Raw genomic sequence first — 12,586 nt, 5'->3', positions numbered from 1 at the left:
ATGGGATGGGATGGGATGGGATGGGATGGGATGGGATGGGATGGGACGGGACGGGACGGGACGGGATGGGACGGGATGGGACGGGACGGGAGGGGATGGGATGGGACGGGACGGGATGGGATGGGATGGGACGGGACGGGACGGGATGGGACGGGATGGGACGGGATGGGACGGGATGGGAGGGGATGGGACGGGACGGGATGGGATGGGACGGGATGGGACGGGATGGGATGGGATGGGACGGGATGGGACGGGATGGGACGGGATGGGACGGGATGGGACGGGATGGGACGGGATGGGAGGGGATGGGATGGGACGGGACGGGATGGGACGGGATGGGATGGGACGGGATGGGACGGGATGGGACGGGATGGGACGGGATGGGACGGGATGGGACGGGATGGGATGGGATGGGACGGGACGGGATGGGATGGGAGGGGAGGGGATGGGATGGGACGGGACGGGATGGGATGGGATGGGACGGGACGGGATGGGACGGGATGGGATGGGACGGGATGGGATGGGAGGGGATGGGAGGGGAGGGGATGGGAGGGGAGGGGAGGGGATGGGATGGGATAGGACAGAACAGAACGGGATGGGACGGGATGGGATGGGACAGAACAGAACAGGATGGGCCGGGATGGACAGGACGGGATGGGATGGGATGGGATGGGACGGGACGGGATGGGATGGGATGGGATGGGACGGGACAGAACAGGATGGGATGGGACAGAACAGGATGGGACGGGATGGGACGGGATGGGATGGGATGGGATGGGATGGATGGGATGGGTGGAGTCGGAGGGGAGGGGATGGGTTGGGATGGGATGGGAGGGGAGGAGAGGGGGTGGGAGGGGAGGGGATGGGGTGGATGGGGTGGGATGGGACAAGACGGGATGGGAGGGGGTGGGATGGGATGGGACAGAGCTGTGGGATGAGCTTTGGGAATTGCAGCTGCTCAGACAGGAGAGGGTGCTCCAGGAGCGCGGAGGACGCGGGCCCGGGAGCCATTTCCGTGGGAAGCAGCTGGAAAAAAAAAGAAAAAAAAAAAAAAAAAAAAAAGCAGGACGGAGGAGCAAGGAGAGTTTTCCAAACTTTTCTTTCTTTCCTCCCGAATCCCCGCCGTGGGAAGGTGCGAAAACTCAAGAGTGGATCCCTCTGCCACACCCAAGTTCTGCTTCCAGACCCAACCCATCCCCAGAACCCTGGCAGGAGGTGTTCCTGTGTCCTGCCACGTCACCCGTGTCACCAGGTGAGCACCGTGTCACTTCAGCAAACATCCCTGCCAGTCCCCTCCCCTCCGGGCAGTCCCACAAGTGACTAAATGGCCCCTTTTTTGTGTCCCCACCCTCCTGACCCGCAGAGCTGGAGTCAGCTCATGGGCAGGGAATGATTTGGAATGATTAAATATATTATATTTATCTTATTGTAAGATCAGTCCTCGGGTCCCTCCCTGGCACTCTGAAAAATACAGAATAAAAATAATACAGAAATAATACAAAATAAAAATAATACAAATAATAAAAAATAAATAATAATTATAAAATAATTAAAAAATAATACAAAATAAAAATAATACAAAATAAACAAAATAAATACAAAATAAAACTTCTAGGAAGAGAAATGGAGACAAAACCACCTGAAATCCCCCATGAAAATCTGGGAATTCCTGGGATCTCCTGCTGTGTTTCATGGAAGGTGGGACCAGCAGCATTCAGGTTGTCTCCACCAAATCCCTTCCCGTGTGAGTTCAGAGCTGCTCTTCCTTAATTCTTTGAGACAAAAAAATAATGATCCTTTCAGGGCAAAAAATGATCCTTTTCATTAAAACAGCACCATTTAACTCCATCAGGGCAGCAGAACTGGCAAAGCAAGAGGCCTGATGAGTATTTTGGAGAGCAGATAAATGAAATATTTTCCCCCTGTGGGTCCTCACCGCAGGGACTGTTTTAACTTTCTCCTGGAGAGACCCATTTTCTCCCACTCCAGAAGCGGAGCAGGTAATATCTGCCTTGCTTTAATCAAGGTTAAAGTGGGGCTCAGTAATTAGGAACGGCTGAGGGTGGGGGCTGTAATTACTTCAGGAAATGTTCCTCTCCCCCTCCCCCCCCGCCGGGATTAATGATCCTGCTGAAAATCACCGGGGTTTTGTGTCCTTTTTATGTGGGTTTTTTTGTTTTTTGTTTTTTTTTTTTTGGGGGGGGGGTGTTTGTCCAGAAGTGGATCAGCCAATTAAGGAGAGCAATTAGCAGGGAATGAGCTGGAGGCTGCTGCCTGTAATGGGCTGGCTCGAGTGTCACTCGGCTGTGGAATTACGCAGGTTCCCCCCCACCCACGGTCTCGGGTGACAAAGAGGTGACATCAACCGCCCAGCGCAGGAGGGGACGGAGCCCGCGGGGGAGGAGCTGCGGGGTTCGGGGGCACAAAACCCACGGGCTGGTGGAACCGGGACCGGCAGGGCTGGAGGCTGAGGGTGGGGAGTGGGTTGGGGTCACGGGGGGAAGGGGAGTGGGGGGTTCCCACCCGTGTTGGGGAAGGGAAATGTTTCTGGGTGTTCTGCAGCTGAGCTGGGGACTGTTCGTGGGGGGGTGTTTGTGATAATGTGAAAATAGAAAGGGAGGGGTGAGGTGGTGATGTGTGCGTTTATAATGTAGTATTTGTAATATAATTAGGTATTAGATGTGATAATGTATAATAAAATATAAATATATTTTTATATATAATATATAAAATGAATAGAAGATATTTTTCCAACAAAATATTTATATAGAGTGAGTATATTGTTAGTATAAAATATTAATGATGTAATAATGTGATATAATGATGTAACAATTGAAAATATGCTATATAAAAATATAACAACATAAAATATAATAATATATAATACATTAATATATAATATAATATGTAATATAATAATATATAATATATAATATATAATATATAATATATAATATATAATATATAATATATAATATATAATATAATAATATATAATATAATAATATATAATATAACAATATATAATATAATAATATATAATATGTAATAATATATAATAAAATACAAATATATATTTATATATAATATATAAAATAAGTATAAATTATTTTTCTAACAAAATATTTACATAGAGTGAGTATATTGTTAGTATAAAATATTAATATAATAATGTAATAATGTAATATAATGGTGTAATAATAGAAAATATGCTATATAAAAATATAACAACATAAAATATGATAATATATAATAATATATAATAAAATACAAATATGTATTTATATATAATATATAAAATAAGTATAAATTATTTTTCTAACAAAATATTTACACAGAGTGACTATATTGTTAGTATAAAATATTAATATAATAATGAAATATAACAATAAAAAATATGCTATAAAAATGTAATAATATAAATATAACAACATAAAATATAATAATATATAATATATAATAATATATAACATATAACATATAACATATGATATATAATATATAATATATAATATATAATATATAATATATGATATATGATATATGATATATAACATATATGATATATGATATATAATATATAATATATAATAAAATATAAATATATATTTATATATAATATATAAAATGCATATAAAATATTTTTCTACCAAAATATTTATATAGAGTATATTGTTAATATAAAATATTAATATAATAATGTAATATAATAATGTAACAATAGGAAATATGCTATATAAAAATGTAATAATATAAATATAACAATATAAAATATTATAATATAATTATATAATGATATAATAATTTTTATGTCATATTTACATATTATATATAGATATATTATTTATAAAATTGTATATTTATTATATTATATTTATACTATTCTATTCTAAAATATATTATTCTCAGCCCCTGCAGGGGGAGGTCCCTGAGGGCTTCCCCATGCAGCATCAGGAGCTCAGACCAGGCAGTTCCTCAGTCTCAGCCCCTCCTCAGTTTCCAGCCAGAGAACCCAGAGGACACAGGAGGGTTCCCAGAGCCCTCACTCCCTCCCTGCCTGTGTTTGGGGTCTCCTGGCTCTGGTGTTATTGGGGAGCTCTGTAGGGCAGGGGGGGGGATGCTCCCCCTGCTCCCCAGGGGCTCTCTGGCCCTGGGGGTTGGACCAGGAGCCTTCAGAGCTCCCAGCCCAGCTCATCCTCTGCCTCCATGACCCCAGACAGGTGGAAAATGCCCCAAAACAAGCACCCAGGGACATCTCAGTGTCACCTCACAGGTCACCCCTGCTTCCTCCCTGTCCTCACCTCCCAGGAGCCCAACAGAAAGAAGCCAATGTTCCAAATTCTTCCCTAAAACCCCTTCTCAGCTTCCCAGCATCCTGCAGTTTAAACCAGCAATAAATCAGCAATAAATCAGAAAAATATTTCATGTTTTTTATATATATTATATATGTATTTATATATAAATATAAATACATATTTATATATATTTATATATATAATTAAAATAATATATTATTATATATAATATATATTATAAATATATATTTATATATATTTATATATAATATTTTATTATATATATTATAAATATGTATATTTATATATAATATTTTATTATATATAGTATATATAAATATATATTTAAATTTATATTTAATATATATAATATAAATAAAATATTTTTCTGATTTATATATAATATTTTATTATATAATATATGAATATAAAAATATAAAATATAAAATATTATAAAATTATTATATATTATGAAATATTAATAAGTATAAAATGATATAATAAAATATGAATGTATATTTAGATAAATGTGCATTTATCTAAATATATATTTATATTTTATTATAATCCCATATGACATATAATTATAAATATGTATATTGTAAACGTATATATCACCATCATATCTTTATATTTTTACATCATTATAAATATCAACCCAATTATTACAAATATCAATCCCACATTTCTGATTCCCACATTTCTGATTCCCACATTTCTGATCCCCAGAGGGCTCTCTCAGCAGTTTGAATCATTCCTTGCTGCTCTTGTTGCTGCTCTGGTGGCTGCAGATCCCAGTGCTGAGCCCCAAACCTCAAGAATTCTGATCATTTATAATTCACCAGCCCAGAAACATCCCTGGTGTTTTGAGCCCTGGCAGAGGGAAAAGGTTTTTTCCCTGAGATAAAAAAAGGGTTAAAATCCATGCAGGGGAGAGCTGATTGAGCCATGTTTACTTGCTAAAAATCACCAGAAGGAGGGGAAAAAAAAAAAAAAAAATAAAAGAGGCTTTTTGAGTGATTTAAACCAGCAATAAATCAGCTTTTGGGTAATTGATAACTCTGCAGCTGAGCACAACAAATCCATTTTACTCTGAAGAGCACCAGATGAAATATTTATCATCCAGCAGCAGAATATTGCCAGAGCAGGGAGCAAAAAGCCTGTGCCCAAGGTGAAATTCATCTTCACAGCCCGGGCTGGCTGTGCAGCAGTGAAATTTGCTGCCATTTGACAAAGTTTTAGTTAAAAGTGAGGCTTTTCCCAGGGGGGATTTTTATTTTTAATGATTCCCAGGAGCTGTGGGTTCACCCCAGGTACCTCATTTGGAATTTGGAGCCCTGACCATCCAGAGGCTTTGGAGTTCTTGTGTCTGGAGGTGAAAAACAGAGTTTTTGGGTGGTGTAAGAGCAGCTTTGTTTGTCCCAGGCACATCCTGAGCCCTCCCTCCCGCTGTGTCACCAGCTCCAGTCAAACCAGTTGGTGCCATTTCAGACTGGGCAGGGTTTGGGATTTCACCCCGAGAGGATCAAACGCACCAAGAGCTCTGCCTGAGGGGCTCATCGGGAGCCACTCTGCCATTTCCCCGCAGGCAGGAAACACCCCAGTCTGGGATTAATTACACTTAAGCGTTCACCTTTTTTACTTTTAACCAAAACATGTTGGTTTTGTCTTCTATTTAAAAGCTCAGCGTTGAGAGGCACCAACCCCCACAACCCTTGGGTTCATCACTTGATGCACAACGAGGGAGTTTTCCTTCCAGATCTTTTATTTGTGAGGAGATGAAAAACAACCAAACAAACAAACAAAAAAAAAAAGGTAATTTGGTGATCCAAACCTTTCTGCAAAGTCCTTAAAGAGGGGGAGGATCCTGGATGTCTGAAGGAGGCTGGGGATGGAGCAGCTCCCAGAAAACACGGTACCTGGCTGGGAATTGGGCGGAACCACGGGGGGAAGGAGCAGGATGAGGGCTCTGGGGGAGGAGTCCCGGTTCCCAGAAGAGGGGGAGGACCCTGCAGGGAGGGAGCTCGGGTTTCAAACCCCATTACCGGAGCTCACGTCAACGAGCAGAGGCTGCAGCTCCCTCGCTGCTCCTCACCCGGGTTTTGGACCCGGAGCAGAACTGGGTTTGGGAACCTCGGGAGTATCCTGGGTCGGACTGGATGATCTCAGGGGTCCTTTCCAGCCCGGGTGATTCTGGGATCCAAACCCCAACCGTGCTTAATCCATCCCGGCCCCCCCTGCAAACCCCCCGGGACTCAGGGTGTGCTTTTCAAAAAACAAACTGCATTTTCTTTTTTTTTTTTTTCGTTTGTATTTTTATTGTGTTATTTTTATTTGCCTCCAAGAAAGCTGGGGTTGGGCTTTTTACCCAGGTGTGTAGTGAGAGGACGAGGGGAAATGGTTTAGAACTTGAAGACCAGAGATTTAGGTTGGACATGAGGAATAAATTCTTTAATTTGAGGGTGCTGAGGTAGATAAAACCTAAACCTAATGAAATCTCAAGAAAAAAAGGAGAGCACTTCGGGGTGGGGTGGGATTTGGTGAGATCTCTGCCAAAGCAAGGATTCATCTCACAGCTCCTGCTCCTTACAGGAAACCCCCCAGCAGAGCTAAATAAACACACACTGCCCCTCACACACCTGGCTGCCAGCTCCTCTCTGTTCCTGGAAACAGGTTTCTCCTTCCAGGAGAAACTCTGAATCATGAGCTGGAGGGGGCTGAGAACCTTGCTGAGAACCTTCTCCCTCCTCCTCTTTTCCCTGCATTTCAGATTTTTGCCTTTGCTGCTCCCTCACTTTTCCAAGGCCATTCCTAAGGCCCCTCGTGCCTCATCATTTTGTCATCCTGATTCTTTGGTGGGTTCATGTCACCTCCCAGCCACCTCCTGGGGATTTTGCTTCAGCTCCTGAGGTGCCACCTGCAGCTGGCAGGGGCAAAAGGGGCAAAACACCAGGAGGGGTGGGCAGGAGATGTGGGGGGTGGGAGAGTTCATCCTTCCAGCCAAGCAGAACCATCAGAGTCAGGTTCTGGAGCTGATGGATCCCATCACACCCCTCCCCCGTGGTCATACCCATCCCTTGAGCTTCAGTAAACACCTCTGGGGGGATTTTGGGTTGCTCAGAGGACCTGGGGCTGTGTTTTGGGTCAGTTTTGGTGATTCTGTTTGGCAGTAATTCTGCTACCTCAGCTTTAAGCAGAAATAACTCCTCTGGCTCAGTGGGGTTCATCACAGCAGTGATGGGGCTTCACTGGTGTCCCTAAAAGGCTTTGAGATCCTAAATAATCCATGCCCCAAGAGTCTGGGTGAGCAGTGAGCTCACTTGGGGAGCTCAGCTGAAGAATTCCAGTGAGCAAACAAGGTTCATTTGTCTTGGAGCTCCACAGAACTCTGCAAAAGTCTCACCAGCCTGTGGTCTGGTTTTGTTGTTGTGTTCTGTTTTGTTTTTTTTTTTTTTTTTTAAACTTAGTGCTAATGGATCCATTGTTTCATGTAAAGGTTTCTCCTGCTCTTGTTGGATGGTGTGTGACATTTACAGTACTCTTTGTTCCATTAGCAAAGTAATTTGAGATAGTTTATTATCCTTTGGAGACCTGGCTGCTTGCTGTTTAACTTCCACGTGACTGGACCCTGGAAAAAAATAAAAAAAAAATCTCTTAAAATAGTACAGAAGCCCCAAAATAGTGAGGAATTAGGTGCTTCTTAGGAGTAAAAGAATTACTTTAGTGCAGTTTAACTAGAAGGGGCATTAGGGAACACCACTTAATGTTTCCCTTTTCTCTTCAGAGCCTCCAAGATGTGCAGCAGCTTCAGCCTGGAGTCAAGGTGAGTCTTGCCTCACAGTTTGAAACTGTAATTTGTTTGTATCAGCTGCAGCTCCTCTAGTGCAGAGGAACAAAGAAATAGCATTTCATCAGCATGTTGTGAATCACTGGTGAAAGGAATGGCTCAGTAATCTGAATTTATTACCCAAGGACACACTCCTAAGTGCAAGAAAAATGGGAAAAGTTGTTATTCCCGGGGTGCTCTCACTGCTCTCCCTGAGGGACCAAACCTCAGGGTCCTGCTCACCAAGTGCCTCATCCAGGCTCATCCCTTCCTTCTGGCACAGGGGGAAAACTCCAGGGGGACCTCAGAGCTGCCTTCCAGTCCCTGAAGGAACCTCCAGGAAGGCTGCAGAGGGACTTTGCATCAGGGTCCTGTGATGGGAGAAGGGGAAATGGATGGAAACTGCAGGAGAAGAGGTTCAGCCTGGATCTGAGGAAGAAGTTCTTCAGGAGGAGGCTGAGCCTCAGGCACAGATTGCCCAGAGAAGCTGTGGCTGCTCCCTCCCTGGGGGTGTTCAGGGCCAGTTTGGATGGGCTTGGAGCAGCCTGGGCTGGATGAGAGGTGTTGGAGGAGATGATCCCTGAAGTCCCTCCCAACCTCAGCCCCCTGTGATGAGGTGGGTGTGCAGCAGGGAATTTCTCACCTGCACCTCTCAGGTGGGACCTGCAGCACCTCAAACCTTGTCTGGGATTCTGAACCCCTCCTGTTTCTGCCTTCAGGGTGAGAGTTGGGCCTTTCAGGACTCTTGGGAGGAGCAGGAATCACAACAACCCTCTTGTTGCTGCACCCTCTGCACAGGCTCAGGGGGAGCAAGGTGCTGCCTGGCAGGGGGTGGGCAGGAGGGCTCCTCCCTGCTGCAGCCTCACATTTTACCTCTTTCAGCATTTTTGATGCCTCTTTTGGGCTGCTTTGTGCCCACCTCTCCCAGGCAAACCCCTGCCCTGTGTGGGAGGGCAGAGCCAGGCAGAATTTTGAGGTGAAGCTTGGGGCAGGAGGCTCCATTTCGGGGCCAGACCTTCAGGTTTTTTTGTCAGGTCTTTGGTGTCTCCAACCTCAGTTTCCCACCAAGATGATGGCCACAAAAAGAGGTGGTGGGAGCTGGCAGAGGGCTGGAGGAGGAGGAGGAGCTGCCTGAAGCTCCTCATCCAAAATAATTTTGCCTCCAACCTCTCATCCTCCCACAGGGAGAGACCAAATGGCCAAAAAGTGTCACCTATTGAGGGGGCATTAAGGACCCAGAGTCCCCATCACAGGGCTGTCCTCTGCAATTGCTTTGTTTTCCTGCTCTGCTGAGCTGCTCACCTTCCAATAAACACCAGAGTCATTATTATAAAAAGGTGGAAAATGCTATCATTAAACCCCAAGTGCCTCTCTCTGGGACATCAAATTCATTTAGATCATTCTCCAAAGCCACAGATCCTGAAGGGGAGCTGTAATGTGTGTGGTGGGAGGTGAGAGCACAACAGGGGGGAGGGAGGGAGTCAGAGAGCTCTGCTGGGTTTAGTGCAGGGCTTTAGGGTGGGGTGCCTCCTGCTGCTCACCCCTCAGCCCCCAAACATGGTCATTTTTCAGGTTTTTCAGCGTTTTTCAGCCTGAAACCCTCATTTATGCTCTGGTGCCTCACCTGAGAAGCGTGGTGATGGCTGGAAGAGGGACACAGATCCCTGGAAGCTTGAGCATCCAGTGGGATGAGGAGCAGCAGCAGCAGCTGCAGCCACCTCCTTAGCAAATGGGAGGCAGGATCCTACCCACAGCAGAGTTACAAAAAGATTCATTTTCTTCCAAAAGAAAAATCCTGCTGGCAGCAGAGCCCTGGGCTTAAATCCCATCATCCTTCCCCTCAGCACACCTGGAATAACATCACCAAGGGATCATCCAGGCAAAGTCTCAGCTCAGTGTAGTTGGTAAAGGTGATGTTGGAGTCAGTAATTGTGGTTATGAAGTGAAAATGTGGGGTCTCCAAGGGGCTTCAGAGCACTTGGACTCTGCTCAGGTGAACCCAGTCTTGGGGTCTCTCTCAACCTGAACATTCTGTGATTCTGCAGGTTGCAGAAAGTGGCCCAAAAGGCTGAAATCTGGGAGCCTGTAGGAAACTTCCCTAAGAGCCAGGATTTTCCCCAAAGCTTTTTATCAACCAAAACCCAGGATTTTGTTTCTCTGGGGGAGTTCCTGGCACAAGGTTCCCCTTGGGGCAGTGATGTGTCCACTGACACTCTGTGGTGTTTGTGGGGAGCAGGAATCCTGGCCCTGTGTTTTAGGGACTTAAAATATAAATAGAAGACAGCTGGTCAGCTGATTCTGTGGAAAGATATTTTAAAATACTTGGGAGAGGAAACTCTGCTCCAGATCCTGGGTCAGGCTGAGGGACCCGGTGCCTGGCGGGCTGTGGGCAGCAGGGATCATCCCATGCTCTGGGAGGAAAGAGTTCAGCTCAGTTCCTGGGGAGTTTATCAACCTGACAAGTTACTCAAGTCCTGCCAAAAATCCATGTGAAAGGCACTTGAAGGCAGATCTCCAGGAATGAGAAAATCTCCCAGTCTTTGACAGGAAGGTTGAGCCCACGTTGCTGCTGCAAAAGCTGATGGTTTGGTTGGGAGTTGTTGGTGTTTTTTTTCTCCAGGCTTTGTTTTGTTTTTTTTTTTTTTTCCTCCAGCTCTCCTGGAGGATGGAGCTTCTGCCTTGGAGGATGGAGCTTCTGCCTTGGAGGATGAAGATGCTGCCTTGGAGGATGGAGATGCTGCCTTGGAGGATGGAGGTGCTGCCTTGGCCAGGGTGAGAGTTGGGTCTTTCAGAGCTCTTGGGAGGAGCAAGACTCACAACAGCTTTTTACAGAGGGAATTAAACCCATGGTGAGCAGGGAGTGCTGTGATGTGCCCAGCCATGTGCTGTCCCAGTTCCATTCCTCCCTGGCTCTGGGATGGCAGGAGAGCAGGGAAGCTCTGCAGTGTGTCCAGAGCACTCAAAGAGGGACAAAAAAAAATAAAATAAAATAAAAATCCTCCCCTGGCCATCAGTGAGCTGCTCCTGGGGAGCTGGAGCCTGGCTCCATCCTGACAGCAGGCTGGCTGCTGCCCAGGAGCTGGGCTGTGGTGAGGCTGTTGGCAGAGGAGCTGGGGTTGTCACCAGCTGGGAGTTTCCTCCTCTCCCAGCTTTCCCAGAAGAGGAAAAAGGTGAAGCTGCTCTGACCACCTCACACCTCCCCAACATTTTCTCCTTCTCACCTTCCCCCCCCAGCTCCCTCTGGCCCCTGCCTGGCTGAGGGACTGCAGGAGGAGGGGGTTCCTTAGCCTGGAGGAGCAGAACCTGCACCCACCCAGCACCCAGCCCGGGCCTGTCCCCTGCTGGGAGGTGCAGACACCCCCAGGCCAAGCAGAGGGGGTGCTGGGGGCTGTAAAGGGGGGGTGCTGGGGGTGTAATGGGGGGTGCTGGGGGCTGCAAAGGGGGGTGCTGGGGGCTGCAAAGGGGAAGGTGCTGGGGGCTGTAAAGGGGGGGTGCTGGGGGCTGTAAAGGGGGTGCTGGGGGCTGTAAAGGGGAAGGTGCTGGGGGCTGTAAAGGGGGGGAGGGTGCTGGGGGCTGTAAAGGGGGGGTGCTGGGGGCTGTAAAGGGGGGTGCTGGGGGCTGTAAAGGGGGGGAGGGTGCTGGGGGCTGTAAAGGGGGGGTGCTGGGGGCTGTAAAGGGGGGTGCTGGGGGCTGTAAAGGGGAAGGTGCTGGGGGCTGTAAAGGGGGGTGCTGGGGGCTGTAAAGGGGGGTGCTGGGGGCTGTAAAGGGGAAGGTGCTGGGGGCTGTAAAGGGGGGTGCTGGGGGCTGTAAAGGGGGGGTGCTGGGGGCTGCAAAGGGGGGTGCTGGGGGCTGCAAAGGGGAAGGTGCTGGGGGCTGTAAAGGGGGGGAAGGTGCTGGGGGTGTAAAGGGGGGGTGCTGGGGGCTGTAAAGGGGGGTGCTGGGAGCTGTAAAGGGGGGGTGCTGGGAGCTGTAAAGGGGGGGTGCTGGGGGCTGTAAAGGGGAAGGTGCTGGGGGTGTAAAGGGGGGGTGCTGGGGGCTGTAAAGGGGAAGGTGCTGGGGGTGTAAAGGGGAAGGTGCTGGGGGCTGTAAAGGGGGGGTGCTGGGGGCTGTAAAGGGGGGTGCTGGGGGCTGTAAAGGGGAAGGTGCTGGGGGCTGTAAAGGGGGGTGCTGGGGGCTGTAAAGGGGGGTGCTGGGGGCTGTAAAGGGGAAGGTGCTGGGGGCTGTAAAGGGGGGTGCTGGGGTCTGTAAAGGGGGGGTGCTGGGGGCTGTAAAGGGGGGGAGGGTGCTGGGGTTGTGAGGAGAATGCTGAAGGGTGCTCAGGCTGCCAGGGAAGGCTCAGGGATGCTGGGAAGATGCCCCAGGATTCTGGGAAGATGCCCCGGGTGGCAAAGGGGATGCTCAGGTATAGGGGGGGCATGGGGAAGATTCTGGGGACCACGGGGAGGGGGCTTGGGCCATGAGGAGG

The 12,586-nt window shown here is 47.3% G+C and overlaps 1 long non-coding RNA gene across 1 annotated transcript; it reads left to right on the top strand.

Annotated features, from left to right (window-relative positions):
• The first annotated feature begins 7,253 nt into the window (after positions 1-7,253).
• On the top strand, positions 7,254-9,457 carry LOC139803816 (uncharacterized). The gene is made up of 2 exons (XR_011729179.1): positions 7,254-8,118; positions 8,268-9,457. It is a non-coding gene; the product is annotated as an uncharacterized lncRNA (long non-coding RNA).
• The last annotated feature ends 3,129 nt before the right edge of the window (positions 9,458-12,586 follow it).

The sequence above is a fragment of the Heliangelus exortis genome, chromosome 17, assembly GCF_036169615.1.
Source record: "Heliangelus exortis chromosome 17, bHelExo1.hap1, whole genome shotgun sequence".
Taxonomy (NCBI): domain Eukaryota; kingdom Metazoa; phylum Chordata; class Aves; order Apodiformes; family Trochilidae; genus Heliangelus; species Heliangelus exortis.
This window is presented reverse-complemented; position numbering and strand designations above follow the sequence as displayed.